This window comes from Pelecanus crispus, chromosome Z (assembly GCF_030463565.1).
Source record: "Pelecanus crispus isolate bPelCri1 chromosome Z, bPelCri1.pri, whole genome shotgun sequence".
Classification (NCBI taxonomy): domain Eukaryota; kingdom Metazoa; phylum Chordata; class Aves; order Pelecaniformes; family Pelecanidae; genus Pelecanus; species Pelecanus crispus.
In genome coordinates this window covers 77,581,204-77,603,550 of record NC_134676.1, presented here as the reverse complement: position 1 = coordinate 77,603,550, position 22,347 = coordinate 77,581,204, and positions in this window count along the sequence as shown.

The following is a 22,347-nucleotide window of genomic DNA, read 5'->3' as shown; positions in this document are numbered from 1 at the left end:
TTTAGTTCCTAAAAATCTTTTACTTGACACTATGCTTGTGAGATTATATGGGAAAGAAATAATTTTTCATGACAAGAAAAAAACTATGTAAGCAAATTTAAAGTTTCAGCAAAGCTAACGTTTGCTTTGATTTCTTGCAGGTGATTATAGTTTTGCTGATGCCAGCCAGTTATCACTGTAACTATGACATGTTGCACATTAACAGAAGCATGAGCACTCTCAAAACACTGCTATGCTGTGTGATGGGATGCAACTACAGAAGCAGTTCTCTACCATGACAGTACATACAACCATAGGATCATAGAATCTTAGAATCATAGAATGCTTTGGGTTGGAAGGGACCTTTAGAAGTCATCTAGCCCAACCCCCCTGCACTGAGCAGGGACAGCTTTAACCAGATCAGGTTGCTCAGAGCCCCATCCAACCTGACCTGGAATGTTGCCAGGGATGGGGCCTCCACTACCTCTCTGGGAAATCTGTTCCAGTACTTGACCACACTCACTGTAAAAAATTTCTTCTTTATATCCACTCTAAGTATACCTTCCTTTAGTTTAAAACCATTACTCCTTGTGCTGTCACAACAGGCCTTGCTAAAAAGATTGCCCCCGTCCTTCCTATAGGCTCCCTTTAAGTACTGAAAGACTGCAAGAAGGTCTCCTCGCAGCCTTCTCTTCTTCAGGCTGAACAACCCCAATTCTCGCAGCCTGTCCTCGTAGGAGAGGTACTCCAGCCCTCACATCATTTTGATGGCTCTCCTCTGGACCCGCTCCAGCAGCTCCATGTCTTTCTTGTGCTGAGGGCTCCAGAGCTGGACACAGTACTCCAGGAGGGGTCTCACCAGAGCAGAGTAGAGGGGCAGAATCACCTCCCTCGACCTGCTGGCCACGCTTCTTTGGATGCAGCCCAGGATTCAGTTGGCTTTCTGGGCTGCAAGCGCATATTGCCGGCTCATGTCCAGCTTCTCATCCACCAGTACCCCCAAGTCCTTGTCCGCAAGGCTGCTCTCAAACCCTTCATCCCCCAGCCTGTACTGATATTGGGGGTTGCCCCGTCCCAGGTGCAGGACCTTGCACTTGGCCTTGTTGAACCTCATGAGGTTCACACAGGCCCACCTCTCCAGCTTGTCCAGGTCCCTTTGGATGACATCTTCTCCTCCTGGTGTGTCAACCACACCACTCAGCTTGGTGTCATCTGCAAACTTGCTGAGGGTGCACTCGATCCCACTGTCTATGTCACTGATGAAGATAATAAACAGCACTGGTCCCAGCACAGACCCCTGGGGGACTCCACTTGTCACCGGTCTCCATGTGGACATCGAGCCATTGACCACGACCCTCTGAATGCAGCCATCCAGCTAATTCATACCCATGATAGGGTATGCAACCATAGTTTTTTACTAGGACACAGGCATTCTCTATCCACTTTTATTTTGCACTACCCACCAGATTTTGCACAAACTACAGAGAGAATTAGCTGAAATTCCTTTGTGTCAACCTTAAATTAGCTGCATTTAAGCCACTGAATCTTGATTCTCCTTGTTTCATGGTCCATTTTTCACCAAAATAAAATTTTTTCACAGAAGTAAAATGTAAGAATCATCATATTGCAATAATAAACAACTTCTACTTTTCAAGTATTGAAATCATATAGATGAGAGCTTGACAACCAAGAAGTCTTTAGCAGACAGTAAGAATACAGAAGATATCTTTGCTGACATTTTTTCCTAAAAGCAAAGAACTGATTATTACAATTCATGTTTCACATTCTTGAAATCTGATGTCACCAATACTGTCACAAAATGCAGAGACTAAACTGACATCCTAAGAAAAATCATATAGCAAACGTAGCTGCAAACCATTGCCCAGGTGTTCATTGACTCAGAGGGGAGAAAAGAGTGGCTCTGCTTTTTTTGCTTATATCTGTGAATTAATATTATTCAGCAAGCTGATAATCTGAGCACCTTTAGGATTTATCTGCTAGACATTTTTCCAGTAAAAAACATGGAATCAGTGAATTTAGAAGTTTTTGCGAGAAAGCATCCAAATGGATGGATTTCCAATTTCAACATTGTTTAACAACTTATACCAATGTTTTCTAAGTGGTAAGCCCAGGCTTTGTAGTTCAAAATTACTATCTCCAAAATGTGATTTGTTTGGGGGTGTTATAGTTTAATAAATACATCAAATTTGGTCTTAAGAGATGACACATCCAGAGCATAACAAAACGGTATAGCAAAACCTTTCTTCATTTTACTGGGCATTGTTGAAATTTTGCCTTCAGGGGACTAATTTGGAATGGAAAAAAATATCAAAATACCTGGGATTTTCCTGGGACCCTTTTTTTTTTTCTTTCTGTGACTCTTACCAGTCTCTCCAAGTTCATAGGCTAGATAGAAGCATCTCCTTTGTACTCCCTATAAATAATCTGAGTTCAGGAGCTGCAGATGAATGCAGTATGAAACTAATCAGGTCATCTCTGATTACTCTGAAATATATCTCACCATGCCAAGGAATGCCCAAGGGTGGGTGGGACTGACTATTTCTGCTGGTGGCATACTAACAAAGCAATACACACAGGATGGATGAAGGAAAAAGAAATCTTAGACAGTCACGCATCACGAGAATTCAAGTATTTGTTGCAGGTGCTCCACTTCATTCTTCAGAGCAGCTGCACAGCTTCACCTCCAGTTCTTCCCCTCTCCTCCACATCAGCTAATGGCAATTACAATTCCTGACTCATCCCCCCTCATTCCCCTATCACCTCCACTGAAGCAGCAAAGGAAAATAGCTTCAGGGAGACAATAGAGAAACATAGAAAGACACAAGTGTTCAGTATCAAGTCCAGACTCTGACATTTATTGTCAGTGCCTGACAACAATCACAGCACAGAAAACACATTTTGCAAATAATTAGCATTAGTGTTTTTTACACTGTTTTCCTCTGTTAGGCAAGTTGCAGAAGGATAACGTCCACCTTATGCACAAGTGCTTCATTTCATCATTTCCATACTGTTTTTACACTTATATATCCAAGCTCCTCCACTGGCATATTTCTGAATAGGGTCTGCTGCTTTAATTATAAATAAATGCATTCAACAAATAGAGAGAATGCAGGCATTGTAGCTATTTGACCTGGCTTATTTCTTAACCTGTGGACTTAAAAGGGAATCTTGAATGGCCATGTCTCGTTGCCTGCAACATTTTAATTTGCTGTTGCCAAAGGTAACTCATGATTAAAATACTACTGGGAAATATTAACCAGCAAGCCCACACACACCTTTTTTAAGGTGACTGCAACAGATCATATTACTGCATGACTTTGGGATATGAGCCTATAAGGAAGTTTTGAATTGTCTCCTGAATTCAGTCACTGGCCTGCCTGTTCAGAGCAATCTGGTTCCTGAAGTACAGTGGTGTCAATGGCATGCTGCTGGAAGAACCTGGCCACACTCAATACTGTTGCATACTCTGCTTTACTCTGGAAGGTATTTTCCTCCTTAGTCTCTCCACATTCTTACATTTATACTGGATGGTTTAAAATCTATCTGGAATGTTCAGCTCTGGAAATTTCACCTGAGCTGGGAAGACATGAAAGCACTTCTAGAAAGCTTAACCTAGAGAGAAGAAAATGCTTAGAAACAAGATTGTGAGAAATCACAATTCTTTCTTCCACAGCTCAGAAACTGAATGCACCTACAAGAAAAGAAACTACACAATGAACTGTCAAAGCAAATAATGGTATAAATGAGAACAAGAGATACCACAGAGTCACCTAGTTTCCTGAGGACCCTGTCTTTTCTACATAGATCAATATAGTCAGTTGAATGTGAAAAGGCATATTAAGGGAATGGTCATATAATCTCCCGTAGCCCTCCCTGCCTTAGGTACTGTACTGACAGTGCCCCACACTTCCCATGGGCTGTATTATAAGGCATCATTTACTGCTATGAGGCAATGTTACAGGGCAAACTGCTGCATAATTACAACAGCTAGTATTTGTCTTGATATACCTTTTTCTCAGGCTATTAATTTAATCATAGTCAGGGAACATAAGATAATGTACAATACTCCAAATAAATTTAATCTTACTTCATGTTTTGTGGCTGTCAATGTCCTTAATTCCAGCATGTCAGTGTTAAAGCTTAAGGAACTGAGATGATCCAGGGGAAAGAGCTGTAAAAAGAAATAACAATTAACTACAGGAGGGAAAGGATAAAGGCAGGGATGCTCATCCATTGGATTGGAACCACCAGTGCTGCAAAGACTCCCAAACTTGAAATTGTGCATCACCAACTGGAGGCTTCGCCACTGCCCTCATTATTAAGAAAGCAACACCAGTGTCAGCACATGTTCAGAAACTTATTGAATACACTCCTCTTCTCCTGGAAACTGACTTGGCTCTTCTTTTTCTAAGCACTTCAGAAAGCAGGACTCCTACAAAACTCAGTTCCTGTATCAACTTACTTGTACCTTGCCATATCAAAACTACAGGATATACTGGATCTATTATCAGCATCTCAACAGCAAACTTGTGCCTGGCTCTAAAACACAGGGCAACTGATTCAAAGAAATCCAGAATTAAAGGCACATGAAAAACTTCTGCATTTAAAGAGTGAATGTTCATGAAGGAGCCAGTGAAAAACATTTTTATAATGTTCTTAAGTTCTTTGAAAATGTTATAGTCAAAAAATATCACTTTATTACAAAATCAGTGGAAAAAAAAGTACAGGAAATTAATCTATTTAAATGAATGCACTCCACAGTATTTCATGATACAAGCAAATAATACCAAAAATCTGTACTACTGAACATGATAAATGTCTTACTTTTTTGGATGCAAAATTATCTCTCCTGTTGATAGCCAACAAGGTTATAATTAATGTGTGTGTATAGGATATATACTGAATTGCAGTATATTTTTATATTCAAAATTTCTTAAGACATAAAAGTAAAAAGAAAAATAATTTTCAGAATAGGTACCTTATTTTCTTTATGAGTCCTCTGTAGAATAAGTTTGCTGGGAAAGGGAGCTTTTCCCTAAAAGTATAGCAAATGTGTTGTTTTTATTGTTTTATTTATTTTGATGGCATTTTATCCTAAAAAAAAGAAATGTAAATGGAAAAAATATCTGGGCAATTCTAATTTGTATTACAAAGCTTTAAGGAAAATTGATGCTAGACTTGGAATGAAAGATATCAAAATAGTTAAGCAAAGAGGTTTGGTGAAAGTAGATTTTCAATCCATACTGAAAGTTAAGTGCCTGTGTTATCTGTGTGACTTTGAAGCAAACTGCAGCTGAGAATGTTCATTTCCTGTAAGAAATAACATAGCAACTTGAAGGATCAGGCTCTTTGGTTACCAGAGCCTTTGATTAAGGTGTTGGGGGGCAGAGAGGGGTGTTGAGCATGAAATTATTTAAAGTCATTGTTATTGCACTCCATTATTAAATATGATCCTTCATGATATTGCTTATTTAAAACAAACATTAAAACAAAGAGAAAGGCAGGTGTGGCACAGAAAGAATATGGTGAAATGAAAAAGTTAAAGTTGACAACTACAGAAACATGGCTACAAGTCTGTCTTCAGAAACCTCCTGCACTGTAAAACAATCCAAAAAGGCAGCATTTTTACCACAGATTCTGGGCATTTAAAAAGAGTTCCAATATTTTATTGCTGTTCAAATTATTTCTTTGATGAAACATTTGAAAAACATTTCGAAAAAGCAATTATATATATGTTTTTCAGTGTCCAGTGGACTTTTGGAGAAGGACCTGAGATTCCATCTATTAAATGAGCCAGAATAAAATCCTAGTGGGATGTGGATTTCAAGTCAACCTTTGCTCCATTTTTTCCTCAATAATTTAAATCCATGTTGAAAAAGATGTTCTGTAAAAAAGTTGTTCAGGTTCTGATGGCACATTCAGATATGTGGCACAGTGTCTCCACTGCTGCAGATGTTTCTGCTCTTGTAGTCCTGCTGAAGAAAGCAACATTTCTGAACTAATGCATGGTTTCAAGCTGACTGTCAATCTGACTGAGTGGCAATATCACTGAATAATGTAACATTGAAATTGCTACTATACCCTTAATTGGTTTAGTGGTGGACTTGGTAATGTTAGGTTAATGGTTGGACTGGATGATCTTAAAGGTCTTTTCCAACCTAAACGATTCTATGATTCTATGACCCCTAGCAGGAAATAACTTCATTTTTCCCATCTAAATGCACATTATCTAGACATTGATACAATCTGAAAAAAACTTATCTTCCCAGGCTTGGTGATAAGAAAATATTGTCTCAGATCTGGAAGCTGGTTTACAGTAGAATCATGCTCAAATCTTCTTAAAATATCTGTTGGGGAAAAAAAAAAAAAAGAAACAAACAGACCAAAAATGTCACAAAAGAGTATGGGAACTGTACTCTCTTTTGTCCTGAAAGTACAAAAATAATGTCATTTTCATGGCAAAACAGCAACCATATGTATAAATGATGTATAATGACATATACATCAAATAGACACATATCTATATATGTAACTTGCATATGTGTTCATAAATACATATATTTCTATATGTAAACATATTCAGTAATACATGTACATACATTTATATATTTATACATACTTAGACACATATAAATGAGCATTTATCTTATTATTTGTATTTAGATTTTTATATAATTAGACAATTACATATTATTATATACTGTTATTCCTTACAAATATATCTATGTGTCTATAATAAGCATATATACATTTAATGAGCAACTACAACAGAATTTCTCAGAGTAACCTTCTGCTGTAGAATAAACTTCATTGTCCAGTTTATGTTCCCAGTTTGATAATGAGTGTGAGAGTGATTCTCCCAGGTAACTGTGAACATCCACTGTATTACATCCAAATGGAGCAGAATATCCACACATATGGATTGAAATAAACCTGTATAAAATCAGCTAACAGAAAATGCTATTAGTGCAACATTTAAAATCATAGAATCATAGAATCATTTAGGTTGGAAAAGACCTTTAAGATCATCCAGTCCAACCATTAGCCTAACACTACCAACTCCACCACTAAACCAATTAAGCGTAGAGTAGCAATTTCATGTTTCCTGGCTTGGTGGCTGGATCATTTAATGAAAGTAAAAACTAGGAATCATTAAGATTGGAAAGGACCTCTAAGATCATCATTCCAATCATCAACCCAACAACACCATGCCCACTAAACCACGTCACAAAGTGCCACGTCTACCCGTTTTTTGAACACTTCCAGGGATGGTGACTCCACCACCTCTCTGGGAAGCCTCTTCCAATGCTTGACTACCCTTTCCGTAAAGAAATTTTTCCTAATATCCAACCTAAACCTCCCCTGGCGCAGCTTGAGCCCATTTCCTCTCATCCTATCGCTAACTGCATGGGAGAAGAGACCAACACCCACCTCACTACAACCTCCTTTCAGGTAGTTGTAGAGAGCGATAAGGTCTCCCCTCAGCCTCCTCTTCTCCATGCTAAACAACCCCAGTTCCCTCAGCGGCTCCTCATAAGGCCTGTGCTCCAAACCCTTCACCAGCTTCCTTGCCCTTCTCTGGACACGCTCCACCACCTCAATGTCTTTCTTGTACTGAGGGGCCCAAAGCTGGACACAGTATTTCAGGTGCGGCCTCACCAGCGCCAAGTACATGGGGACAATCACCTCCCTGCTCCTGCTGGCCACACTATTACTGATACAAAATGTTTGCTTTTATGATGCACAGGCATTTCCAAACCATGTGAAATCTACCTGATATATCCTTGAGGGGTTTCTCAAGTAGAAAAAACTACTGACAAAGCTGGTCAGGGCATGAGTCAAAGGGAACATCTGATTCTTTCCATTTGCCAGAAGGCAATTACCAGTTTGTTTTCTGTACGAACTGAGCATGCAGAATGCCAGTACTAGTGATCTGTGCGTTAATCCAGCAAAGGCACCACGCAGGAACCGGCACTTTCACTGAACAGAAACACAGATGGGGAACAGAGCAGTTTCACCATGAGTATAGACAGAAGTCTTAGCATTTAACCGCAGCATGGGACACCGAAGCAGCAAAGTCTTTTTCACTGATAATCATCGCTTACACTGTAATTCATGTTTTCTAGTGGACCAAAAAATACAAATTGCATTGCGTCTTGGAAATAAGTCTCTGGAAAATGATATTTTTTCCTCAGCTACCTCTGAAGTCCAGTTCTCAAAAAATTTTTCATGAAATTATATTCCTAGAAATATTCTATGTGTGGAAAAGAGAACAGGAAAAAGGATCAACGGAACTGATACAGACATCAGCAGCCTCTCTCAACAGTGATAACTAAAAACCCCAAATGCTTCACTCATGTATATGAACGTAACACATTGAACTGCATGCACACCTGTGGTGGATTAGCTGTGGCAAAGAGCCAAACACCCACCCAGCCGCTCACTCACTCCCCCTCCTCAGTGGGATGAGACAACTGTGGGTTGAGATAAAGACTGAGGCATTGTTTATCATTTACTGTCTTGGGCAAAACACATTTGACTTGAGAAATTAATTTAATTTAATTTTTTGCAAAAAAAAATAGATGGGAGCAGGGAGAAAAGTAAACAAACGTGAAAACAGGTTTTCTGCCTTAAATGTGTTTTGCAAGAGGCTCCTCACCACGGCTGAGGGTCTGGTCTGTATCCTGTAGGTGGGTGCGTTGGCTCCTTCCACAGAGACCACCCGTGCAGTCCCACCACCACCAAAACCTTGCCACGTGCACCCAATACATTTTATCATCCATCGGATGTAGACAGCAGCCAAGACATAATCTCAATCTGCATCTGTAGTCTCAGGACAGACAAGTAGTTGTTCTTTTTCCTAGACCATCTGCAAGACCCTCTCCAACCATATTTTTCTGTCTCCAGTTTCCTTCAGTTTTATGAAAGCCAGAGGGGTCTGTGAGCCAGTTTGTACAACGCCATTCAGGAAACTTCATCTTCTGCAAGAAAGAGCAATTTGCGACACTACTTGTTTCCTGAAGTACTGAAAAAATGCCACCCAATATTCTGTATATTTCTGTCATGCCTTCCCATTCGTCTCCTGCTTTTTACAGTTTTTTTTTCCTTAGAAGCTTCTTTCTTCTCCTAATTTCTATCACTATTTCAAACATCTTTCTCACATTTTTGCTATATCTATTTAAAAAAAAATCAAATGTTAAATTAATTCAGTATCTAAGCAATATTTACTGTACTGTTTGCCATTGTAGTCTATTCCCCTTACAATTTTTCCTCATCAGTCAGTCGCTGTTTTGCAATGAACAAAGGTTTTCACCACCTGGCCTTGAGAGCTATCCACAACTTTCTTTATGTGATTATATTTCGTTCTGCTATTCTTCACTGAATGTCTCATTTTAGGCATATTACGTTGCACTAAATTTACCAGTGCTGAATTAAACTGGTGGTGGAGTTATCCAGTTGTCTTGGCTTTGTCTTGTCTTGGACAACCTAAGGGATGTAGAGAAGTTCCCATGTTACTGATTGCTGCTTTTTTGGTGGTGTTGTTTGGGGTGGGGATGGAGTGTGGGGGCATGTTAACGATTTCAGGAAGAAAAGCCAGCTCTGACACAGGCTTTGGCAGTAGCTGCTGCTGAGCTTTAACCAAGCTAAAAAGCAGTCATTTGTCTTCCTGCTTTGTTTCATGTCTCTTAGCTTTGAATCTATAATAGTGCTTTACATCTCATCTGTATCTACACATCTTGTTAAACAGCCTTTTGTGGCAGACTCTGCCAGAAGCTCTGGAAACTGCAAATAACTGTGCCAGCTTGTTTCCCTTCTCCCCACCATTCTTCTGATTACAGTAATACATTACAAGTCAATTCCTGTTGAAGAACACCCAAGTCCAGGTGGCTTGAATGACCAATTTTGAGTGAGATGAGGAATCAGTAAATTATTTCAGAGAAAAATTTCAGCTTCAGCCAATCCTGAAGATTTCCTGAATTCCATTTGAATTTTCTTGATAGTTTCAGCTGAAAAAAACAAAATGGAAAGGATTTTTTTTTTTCTCCTCCAAACTATCAGGTGGAATTGTGAAGAGCCTTTAAGCTTTGGTGTACAGAGACCACATCAATATGGCCTCAGCTACAACCACAGAAGAAACACATGTCTAGTCTGGTCATTTCTCTAGTTCCTGCTTGCTGGTTGCCTGCATAGCAGCATCTTCATTTCTCCCTCCTCTAACACAGGGAAAATAAAAGCATTATTCAGAATGCAGGGGAAATACTTATCCTATGCCTTCTAAAGGAATCAGGAAGAATTTTCAGAAATCATGTGATGGTTGCTGCATTATGTATGTAATGAAGTCCACGTTTTCATGTAGTACATCTTCAAAATTCAGGATTTGTTTTTCAAAAATACGATTCTCCAAAGCTGGAAACAAATATGTTTTGCCATGATGTTTAAAAATGCTGGTTTATAGTGTGTCCTTGTTAATTTCAAACATTCCCCAGACATCATACACATCTAAATACATTCAGTTTGCATTAGCAAACAGGAGCTAGGGAGCGAACTTGGCTGTGAACTATAAATTGACAGTCTGTTAAAGGAAAGAACAACAAACTCACTTTTGATTTTAAACACTGGACAAGACTGAAAAACAACTTTCTTAAATAGCCAGTTTTGATGATAATATGAAAATATTATTCAGTTTCATATTCCTCACAAATGTTCAGATTTTTCAATTTCTTCTTTTTTTGGGGAAAATATGTTTCTCTGTAACTGTCAGCTAAAAGGTCAGTTTCACTCCAAAGCTGGAAATAGAAAAACTGAAGAGGGTAAATGTTAAATAAGGAATTAGACATGTAATCTAATCAAGTTACTGTCATGAAAAGTACTTCACTTAAGCTGTCACTTATGCAGACCCCAGGCAGCAGTCCCAGACAGGGAGAGGCTCCTTGCAAAGGTGCCTGGTGGGACAGTATGGTCCAAACAGGAATGGAGTCTGACAACACATTATAAAATGAAGCTTTACTGAGGCAGTAAGAAAGAAGAGCAACAATGCACCCATACAGTGACTCACCTAATCCCCAATAGCAAACACAGGATCATAAGCAATGCCATGGCTCCGGTGGACTGTCTGGAACACTTGGTGTCTGGGTCATCTTGCCGCAACAGCCAATTATGCAAATGCATTTTGAATGGCATTGTCTGGAGATAAAGAAAAGCTTTCTACCTGTGGAGACAGCCAGGCAGTGGAACAGGTTGCCCAGAGCAGTTGCATCATCTCCATCTTTGTAGGTTTTCAAGAATCCGTGGAAAAAGCCCTGAGCATCCTGGTCTGATCTCACTCCTGACCCTGCTTTGGGCAGGAGATTGTACCTGAGACCTCCTGAAATCCCTTCCAGCCAGAATCATCCCTGTGATCCTAAGATGAAATACTCTTCCCCATGCATACCAAGGAAATGCAAGAGGAAGAACATGATTGTTAGTGCCAAAACAGACTTAGCATGGAAACATCCACATTTCTGATATTTCATTTGTTCTGGATATATCTGTTGAGAATAAATATAACTGCGAAGGTTTACACCTATTTCCTATCCCCTAGCAGACGGGGTCAATTCTAATGAGCTGACCAAGCAAACACATAGCTGAAGTCCATAGAAAACAGAGCAAATCTCTGAAAAATGGCCATGCAATTATTTACAAAGTTAATAAGAATGAGCTTAAGTAAATGCAAAATGCATTACAAGTCACGAAAAGTTTAGGTTCTTGGATAGGCTGGGCTGTTTTGGAAGAAACTTCTGCTTCACCAATGGAAAGTCATCTACACCAAAACAGTCATTGAGTCAATGCAGATGACACTGAATTACAAATTACATTCTTTTTCAAACAAAAACTCTGTATTTTCCTATTTTAAGCAAAATATTTTGAAATTTTTGATATGGTAGTTTGCAATTTCCTACATTATTTTCATTATAATAACTCTACACTGAATTGAAGCTTTACCATTCTTTTGAAATTGAACAGACTATTTTGCTGAAAGTACGACAGGTAATTGAATTAATTTCTTTTTTTTTTTTTTCTTGCTAATTATTTCAACACAGGCAAGAACTGAAAAGACTGCAAATTCTACTCTAGTGAGAACCCCATCCTGAAACTTTTTATGCTTTCCTAAGAGGCCAGGGCTTATTTCCTAAGAACTGATCTGAATCTTGCAAATGAAGAAAAAGGACCAAGCAACAATATCATTTAGTAATAAAATACAATAGTAGTAGCAGTAGTATGTAACTTCACCATTACTCAGGCTTTCTTTCTGCTAATGTCCCCTTTAGACTGGCAGGAAAAATATCTCTACTGATGAAAACATGCACCAGCTTGAACAACACAATTCAACCTATAGAGCGAGTTGGAATACTGCGGTCAGAAGCAGGCATACTCTGAATTGTCCTAGTCATATGCCTCATTTCAGAATCTGTTGCATTCATTTAAAAACACAACTTTTGTGATATTGTGCTCTGTTCATTTTATTCCATAAAATACAGTATAGTTCCAATGTAACTTTTCAAGAAAAGCCATAATTTAGAGGTTTGATCTCATTTCAAAAATTACTAGGCCGACTTCTGTCCCACACGTTATCTTATTTTAATTGGATTTGGTGCCTTTAGCTATCTAGCTATCCTAAACACATAGATCCGAGCTTTAGACTTGTTGCATACAAATGAAGTTTAAGCTCAAATTCACTTCTCACTTTTAACAATTCTTCAAAAACATTTCAACTTGGTAGGACCTTGCAATTCATAAATGAAAATAATTACTTCAAAGAGATTTATTTTGAAGAAGTGTTACTTGACTTTTTCAAGTATATCTAATAACCGCAAAGTGTTAAATTATGCCTCATGTTTCACAGTTGAATACCTTGATGTTTTCAAGACTTCAAGGAGTATTCAAAACACTTTCAAAGCTTTGGTTAGTTTATATAGTGATTTTTTTAAAAGGTATCACAAGTACACAACAGCTTAAATAAATCTTATGTGGGATCACAATGAATGGAATGGGAACACAATGGTATTTTGACCTGCAAATAGGTAGGAGATGAATCAAAGAAATAAGGAGGGGTTGTTGTTGGCTAAAACATCCAGCCTCTGACTAATTTTTCTTCACATGTTCTCAATCGCTCTTGATTAACAATATCCATTCAAATACAGAGTCATTTACATTACTGTTTTGTATCAGAAATGCAGGAATGTATGTATTTACGGCCACACATAAAAATACTTTGGATAAGAGTTCTCAGAGGTACTCAGAAAGAAACTTCTCCTCCTGCCCATAACATTTCAGCTCATAATCCCAAAGGCATGTGTTTTCCATAGTCAGTGTAAATAACATGGACAAGATTTTTAAAATGTTTTCCTACGTACCCACAAAGGCAGACATCTCTGTGTTGGACTCACAAAATCTTGCTGTTCAAAGAGAAAACTCATTAAAATACCTTCTGTCTTTCATTTATTATTTCTTGCCCTTCTCCTCAACCACCTTTCTTTTCCTCCACCTTACTCTTCCTCCTCTGCACATATTGGGTGAATTGGCAGGCAATCCGCAGATGCTGTTCTTCCCTATGGAGTTAAAATTGTACTCTTAAAGACGGTAAGAGTTTTGTTCCTGCCTCTGGTGGGACCATTTCAAAGGAAATGTGCTATTAATTTGAGAAATTTATTGAAGTTTTTTTAATATGTCTTGAGTACAGAAGAAGATACTCTCTTTTGCTGGCCTATTTTCTTCTTTCCTTCATCCTTCCAGAATAGTGTCTCTGTTGAATATTCTCCCTCTTTCCATTGTTATGGTGCAACTGAGAAATCAAAAGACAGGAAAAAAAATAGACCATCATGGCTTTGAGGCAAAGCAACTTCACATCTTGCTTCTTCAAAACTGCCCATGTTTTACAAGTTAACTTTGTAGAGTTTTCACTATCTATCATACATGAAACAATAATGGCTCTATGAATAAAAACATCATGAGAATGCATCTCCTTTGGGACCAGATTGCTTGACTGGCAATGTCACTGTGGCATTCAGTGCAAGAGAATCATAAATGGGACTGAAAACTACATTTGTTCTCACAAGGTGGTCCCACTGATTTCCATGAGACTGCTTTGTAGAGAATGCATTACACAGTGCATGCAAATATAATAGCACTTATGCATTCATTAGTGTGAGAGCATTGACGTTTTTATGCCCAAACCAGCAGTCGTACATGTCACATATCCTGAGGAGTACAGCTTGTAGATTTGGTGGTTTAGAAGTTATTTTTCTTCTTTAATAACTTCTTTGGATTTCCTCCAAGTGGCAGTTCAAAACTGTCTTTGCAACCAATTGCATCTTCACCAAGGAAGGTGGAGAGAACTAGACAAGGACACTTTCACTCCTGAATCTCTCCCTATGTCCTCATTCACTGTCTATCTTTGTTTCAGTTAAAAGGGAACCTGTAGTTGTGAGACAGGACCATCAAGTAAGGCAGCCAGCTTCTCCTTCCAACAACAAGGTCCTCTTCACAGCCCAGTCAGGGTCCAGTTTCAGGGGTGCCCTCGCAACAGCTCAACTGAAGCCCTACCTTGTGATAGATTTCAGGCCAGTCCTAGAAAGCACCTCCAAATTCCAGCTCCTTCATTCAAGTGGAAATAGGACATAAGACAGAACTTAACTGTCAATCTAACATGGAAGGCACACTAACAAAGAGGAGGCAGAGTTAAAAAAATCAGAAAGGAAACTTGGGATCTCTTTTGATTTATTTACACATATACTACCTTTCTGCTTTTTTACTTGGGAGAGGGGAGAAATACCCAAGCAGGAGATTAAAACACCTCATGGAGGCAGTGAGCTGTGAGGAAGACTAAAATTTTAAGATATTGTAGCTTTCAGCCTTAGTTTCACACAGACTAGCTGATCTCAAATAATTAGATCAGCTATTGCACTGTGCAACAAACACTATTGCAGGAAATCAGCAACAAATCTGCCAGTGTACAGGACATGTAGAGACGAACTCACATGGAAGTCTCCCTTTCACTACTAACTTCAGGGCAGAAACTCCTCCCCTTGTCCCTACACTTTCCAGCAGAACAGAGGGCAGTTTCAGTATAATGTCATGCCATTTGGGTTAGCAATTTCCCAAGGTAGGCAGAGATATTAATCAGGTCACTATGGAGGCTCATCAAAGGAAGAATGATAAAAATCAGAACAGGGCATGTTTTCTTCTCCTGCTGTTGCTTCAGAGCTAGAAAAGAAATCTCAAAAGGCAGCTGCCCCAGGAGGTATAATTTTGAAACAATAAAGCAACAATAGCTACATGGCAAGGGAAACCTTTAAGCAGATCAGCAACCCAGCCTGGTAGGCAGGCGTGGCAGAGTGAAAAATAAAAACTAAGTGAGGAAGCCTTGCAGCTGGACTACTTAAAAAGGCATGCTCAAGAGGATTAGACCTAAAAGAATCACTCTGACATGATTCTGATCCAACCTGTAGAAGATAAACTGTAACAAAACCTTTTTTTTCCCAACCAAGCCATGCTTTATCTGACAATGTATTAAAAATAACAAAAAGGCCTATCTGAAACTCACTGTAAGAATAACCATCACAAAACGGTGTCCTTTATCTTGTTTGTCATAGTGACCTTTTCTACTGCATCCAACTTCCTACAGGCATGCAAGACCTAATGTGATAGAAAACCATCAAGTGTCAACAGCAAAGGAAAGAAAATGAAGCATAAGCAGCCTTAAGGTTATTCTAGAAAGTTCCAGCATGGAGTATATTGACATAATTCGTAGTGAATTGGGGAGTGAGTGTATGCACCACTGCATTTTGCCAGAGGCAATTGACCAACTTCAATATTTGTAACTATCTTATCAAATAGGTTCTATCCATTGTAATAGTTAACAGGCGTTCTTCATTAACTCAGGCAGACACACACTGTTTTATCAAAAGGAAAATTTTCAATGAGTTCACTTAGCACCTGATGCATCAAGGTTAGAGGATGTGCATAGTGTCTGTGGCATAAAGAAGCAAAAGTATTTCAAAGTTATGAATAGAAAAGTGTTTCTCCTTTGCATTCAGAACAGACTTTTTAAAAAGGGAATGAAAATGTTTTCCTCATCCTGCAAGAATTCTTGATATTTTCACTGGCTTGAATCAAGTTGAAGTTTCAAACCTTCAAAAAAGCTGGAAAAGCAAAAATTTTATTAAAAATAAAATAAAAGGGAGTCAATCAAATACTTTGTTTCAATAATTCTGGAGACTTGTAATATTTCATCTATAGTATTTGCTATAGATCATGTTTCAACTCCAAATAAGCATTTGTTTTGCCTATTCTGAAAGCTGTCCTTTAAATTGAAATGTTCGCTTTCACACCTTTTTTTGGGTAAAGGTAATCTCATTGAAAGACACCTTTATACCCAATCAGTTTGTGTTTTAATGACTCAAGTATTTTCCTCTGAAAAAGTAATTTGAAAAGTATTCAGCCAGCTGTGCTTATATTGATGTAACTGAAGGGTACCGTTTTGCAAGGTTGGTCTTCTGAAACATTCATCCCATAATCAAAGGATATTGAAAGAAGGTTTATATATCAAGTAAAATGGGAGGAAATTTATGTACCTTCTTCATGGCACAGGGCTTACAATTGCGTTATCATATCTTGGCACCATTAGAGATATAGTTTAAAATCACAGTACTATCAGGTACCTAGAAAATATTTTGATTTACAGAGATATATATGTGCTCTGGTTGCACATCTTTGTATTGTTAGCAGTCTCTAGGGTACAGCTTCATTTACTAAAATGTGGTTATACTCACATCTAGTGAGTCCCGCAAGAGTTCTGAAATCAAATCCCATTTACAATAAAATTGCCCAATTATTTTTTTGAATACCTGATTGTGTTTGATAAATGTGCATTGTGTTTGAAAATAGCAATAGGACGAACATACAGAGGAATATATCAATGGTGTGATTATGTTACTGTAAAGGCAGAGTTAGGTAACTCTGAGCCATTCAATTTTGACAGAAACATGTTGGGATTATCCCACATCACCTACACTCTGAAGCAGCATTGCCCTCTTTGATCTTTCTGACTCAGTTCTTCAGGATTTTTTATCTGGCTCCTTTCAATTTCCTTCTCATTTTCTTCAAAACTCAAAAGCAAAGACACTACAGTGTAAATTACTCCAGTTTTATCCTCAAATATTTCTTTCTTCCTCTGAACAATAATTATCCACACAACCTAGGAATGCCTTCATAGCACAGTGGGGGGAAAAAAAAAAGAATCAAAAGAAGACAGTTTAATGTAGCAAGTCTTTAAAACTCTAACCTTCTGTTGAGGTTTAGAAGGTTACAGAAAAAAAAAAAGTAATACAGCAGTTAACTTTGTTTCTAGGGTATGCTATAAATTGAAGTTCTCTAGGAAAAGAGCCTGCTCAAAACAGAGATTTTTAATGTTCTTTTATGTCTTCAATTAATATATCATTGTTATGTATTTTCCTTAATCCAAGTGTAAAACACTAAATAATTGAAATATTAGTTACCCAAATAATTGAAATAGTGGAGTTGCATGAATAATCATGGTTTGGGGTTTTTTTCCCCAGTAAAACTCTCAGTGGTATCAGTGAGGACAAGGTCAAGCCAACAGCGAGTGCTTTTGAAAATCGCATCCTATGAAATCACTGCTGACTATGTGACTATGCCGTACAGAAATGCTACCAGAGAACCCCTTGGTAAAACACTAGGTAAGTAATAGAGCAGCAGGAAAACTAAAAATAATCAGTGAAAACAGCTAGAGAAATAAAGGGTTTCACGTCTTCCAAGCACTACATCAGGAATGGCTTTCATGTGCAGAAACCTGAAGTGCATCTTTCTGTCCTTTTTCCTCCATCCAGGCAAGTGTTTCTTGTGTCAGCTGCAGTGGGCTGAAACATGCCTTGCAAAACTCCCCTCTGCCAGCTGTTTTGTGCACTGCAGTCTGCAGCACAAGCTGTACCTGTGCCTCTGTTTCATTATAGGGCATGTTTTGCTCTGTTCTCATCACTCATTCTGGTCCAAACAAATTGTGTGTGTGTAAGGTTATCAGAGTGAAAGTGATAGCTCTCTGACCTATTCCCCACACTCTCTGCCAATCAGCAACAAAAAGGGCACTGTTTATCTCCACTTAACATCCTGGACCAGCACCACCTGTCCCATTCACATGACTGAGCCATAGCAGTGATTTACGCCTTAGCCAGCAAGCTTAGCAGTCATGGACCACATTTGGAGACTGATACTCTCGCCAGATTGTTCCTTGCACAACACATTGGTTCAGGTTCAGGTTCAGACAGACTGAGAGAGCTGGGGTTGTTCAGCCTGGAGAAGAGAAGGCTCCAGGATCCAGGGAGACCCTATAGCAGCCTTCCAGTGCCTGAAGGGGGCCTACAAGAAAGCTGGATAGGGACTCTTTACACGGGCACATAGTGATAGCACAAGGGGTAATGGCTTTAAACTGAAAGAGAGTAGATTTATATTAGATATAAGGAAGAAATTCTTCACTATGAGGGTGGTGAGGCACTGGAACAGGTTGCCCAGAGAAGTTGTGGATGCACCCTCCCTGGAAGTGTTCAAAGTCAGGTTGGACGGAGCTTTGAGTAACCTGATCTAGTGAAAGATGCCCCTGCCCATGGCAGGGGGGTCGGGCTAGATGATCTTTAAGGTCCCTTCCAGCCCAAACCATTCTATGATTCTATGATGAATGAGAAGAAAGGCTCTCACCCTCTATGAGTAACAGCCTGATCTTTTACGAAATATTGGCTTTCTCCTCAACTTCTGGCAAAGTGATGTGCTTTTAGTTTACGAATTTGTGTATTTTGTATTGATTCTGCCTCATGCTGATTGCCAATAATTTTATCTCCTTCACTTTATTATCATTGTGACTGATGTGATCTCTTGAAATAGATTCCATTTATTTTTACTATTCCTATTACTTTCTTCTTAATTTATCTGTTGCTGTGCTAAATAAAAATCACAAAAATATTGAGGTATTAAATTTCTATAAAAGCATGCCATGCATTTAGTATTCCACAGTTTGATAAAATCACAGAGCTGTCCAGTAAACATAATACACTTGTGCATAATAAGCAATATATTCATTATAACTGAATGATAAAAATGAACATTCATGTAGTGCACACATGTGCCAGATGTAGGGGAAAAATATCTATGCAATCAGAGCAATAAATATCATTTATCATTCTTGAATATTAAAAGGAATTCAGTATACAGAATACTAAGTCCAGTCCTTCGTGATGATTAACTAATCCCTCTCCTCTTCCTCTGTCTCAGCCTCCCCCAGTTCTCTCCACCTTATTTAACTGAATTTAACTAGAAAATAAGAGCGGATCTTCTGTGTACATAAATGAATATTATAGCATGGGTAATACAATGCAATCATAACAATAATAGAGCTCACAAGTCTGATTTCAGAGGGACAGCAATATAATTGTCTATAAGTTTAAATACATGTTTATCTCAATTAGCCACACTCTCTTACATAAATAAGACTCCATTTTAAAGGCTTTCTACTAAATCCTGTTTCCTCAAGTATCAATAAAAATTAACCACACAAAATGCTCTTGACACGTCTGAGAGGACAGATTAGGAGCTGCAGTTTTACATCTAACTGCCATCCTTGACTATGTCTAACTAGGCACAACTGATTAGTCTTTTTCTAAATCTGTTCTTTGCCAGGAATTTGCTCCCCTTGATTTCTATGAGAGTTTTGCCACTGGCTTCATTAGGAGAGGATGATAGCTTAACTCATTTTCGCTTCTGGTAGAACTCAGTTAATTACAAGGCTATGCATTCATTTTTTTTGGACATAGCACAGAACACTGATCAACACACATTAGGATACAGGATAATGAATTTGCTGTGAATCTCTCTTTTCAAAGACAGAACTATATGTGCACTTTTCCACTTCCGAGGATGCTCTTTATCTGCACAAAAAGGCATGATTAATACCAGAAATAATGTTTTAGTAGTCTTGATCACAAACAGTGTACTAAAGGTACCATGACATGATGAGGTTAGACACATTAAAAGAAAAACCCTGAGGGCAAGGCTGGGGCATCATAAAGGAAACCCTCACCTTACGGGTTTCCCATACTTATAAGTTCTCCTAGAGTCTCAGAGTCATGCACACACATCTGCAAGACCTAGCCAAAACAGTCACCTCTCTGACTTACCTGTGAAATATTTGCTGGCAAAAGGACTCCCTGCTACTACTCAGCACTAGTAAATGAGATGCAGAACTGTGTTTCCTATATACAGATACCCTAGATGAACATGTGTGCAGCTTTAAATATCACTGGCTATGGTTCAGAAAATTTGTAGCCAATGATTCTGAGGACAATAATTAAGAAATTGCAAATACTGCCCTTTGGAAGATCCACAGCAACCTGTAAAAGGTTGCAGTGAGGCACCAGCCACGGCAAGTTGCTCAAGATCTTTGAACACGCTGTGGAGTGAGAGTGCTCCTCTGCCATTCAAAGCAACTGGTTCTTCCTGGGAACTAATGATAGCAGCGTCTGTCCCTTTGGTGAGCAGGTTGCATAGGAAAGGGTTTCAGTATCACAGTCATATGTGAGTGTGGGCACAGACAGATCTCCACTGATGCCACAGAAATCTAGGAGTAGTCCAGTGAAAAGCTTCAAGCTACTTCAGAATTATTGCAGGGTAGACAGCAGCAGAACCTGGCCAGAGGGTCAGTGAAATTTGACATAAATGCAAGTTTCCTGCAGGTTGCTGCTTTTTTTATGAGAAACTGACACTAATGTGATTACTCTGCCATGATACATGGATGTGTCATATAAAAATGACTGAACTCTGTAAGGAATATGTTAAGAAGAGTTTCCTGCTGAAACCTGTAAGCAAATCAGAATGGCAAACCTGTAGAATTAGAAAATGATGCTTTGGCTAAACGACAATGAAGTATTCAGCAGCTGTGAGGTATTTTCTATCTGGATTGCTACCAAATGTCTGGGAGACATCAGGAAGGTCATAAGCAGGAGGCAGAAGTAAGATTAACATGAAGAAGTGTGGAAAGGAGTGCTCAGCTACCGAGCAAGTCTGAAGTTACTCGTATGAAGGACAAGCCCATTGCAAAACACTACATAGAAAGCACACTGTGCTCACCAAGGGGCTGCAGCAGCCATGGCCACCAGGCTATGCTAAAGTCCTGTGACTTGACTGAAGGCTGAACAGTCATTAATTTCACCCTACTACCTCCTGCTAAGTAATAGGAAAGCAAGTAATCTTTGCACAGGAGGAAGAGGATCAGCCATGAGCCACTCTCGTTTGTCACCTCATGTCATAGATGTACACAGCAAAAATCAAGCACAGCAACACCATTAGGCTGTAGGCTTTTAATGCAGCATCAGCAAAAAAGTGTGTAAGCAAAATCCTGTGCCTGGGAAGGGGAGTAAGTACAGTGTGTTGTGCAAGGGAAGAGGAACTGTAATTGCTGCTGCTTATGTTAGCATGACAGCACTTGTGATTAGCTCAGTCAGGGGATTCAGAATGGGGCTTGCAGAGAAATTTGCAGAATTACTGGGGTGGGCTGAGAAATGTGGCAAGTGCAAATATCACTTGAAAAGATGAAGACTGACCAGTGTAAAACAAGGACACCTGAAAGGAGGCCCAAATGCACAAAAATAATGAATCCCAAGGGAGAAACATCACATGTATCTGGCACATCTACTGTCCCTGCATCTGCCTGTAGGAAAGAGAGTTGCTGAGTGGAAAAAAAAACAGTGTCAGATTTTACTTTTTATACCAGATGTAAGTTTCCATCCCATAATGCCACTAAAGTCAAGACTTAACCACATCCAGAAACTATCAACTGAAAAGAAACAAGTACTAAATCTCATTCGCCAGGGTTAAAGCCACATCCAGCTACTGTGGATTTTCAAAATTGTAAAGTCACTCTTCAAGAAAATGTTCTGGACTATAATAAGCACTAGTATGGAAATTTCCTATTTCACTTAATAATTTTTAAATAGTTATATCATAAATAGAAGTCCACCAATTCTGTTTTCTTCCTTAGAGAAGAATGACGTGATTATTCAGAAATACCACAAACAATTTTCACCAAAAGCACTGTTCAGAAAACACTTCAACTGTTCAAACATCTAGTGGGATAGAAACATTCTTTGAATAATAAACCAGCTCTTAGGAAATGGACCACATTTAATATTCAGTTGTCAGTTCTTTCCACTGTCACTTTGATTTCCGAACTGCACCATGACTGACTCTACGCTTTTGCAAGGGGAAAGTGTAACAAGGCTCACTTTCAGCACCAAATTTTTGAGC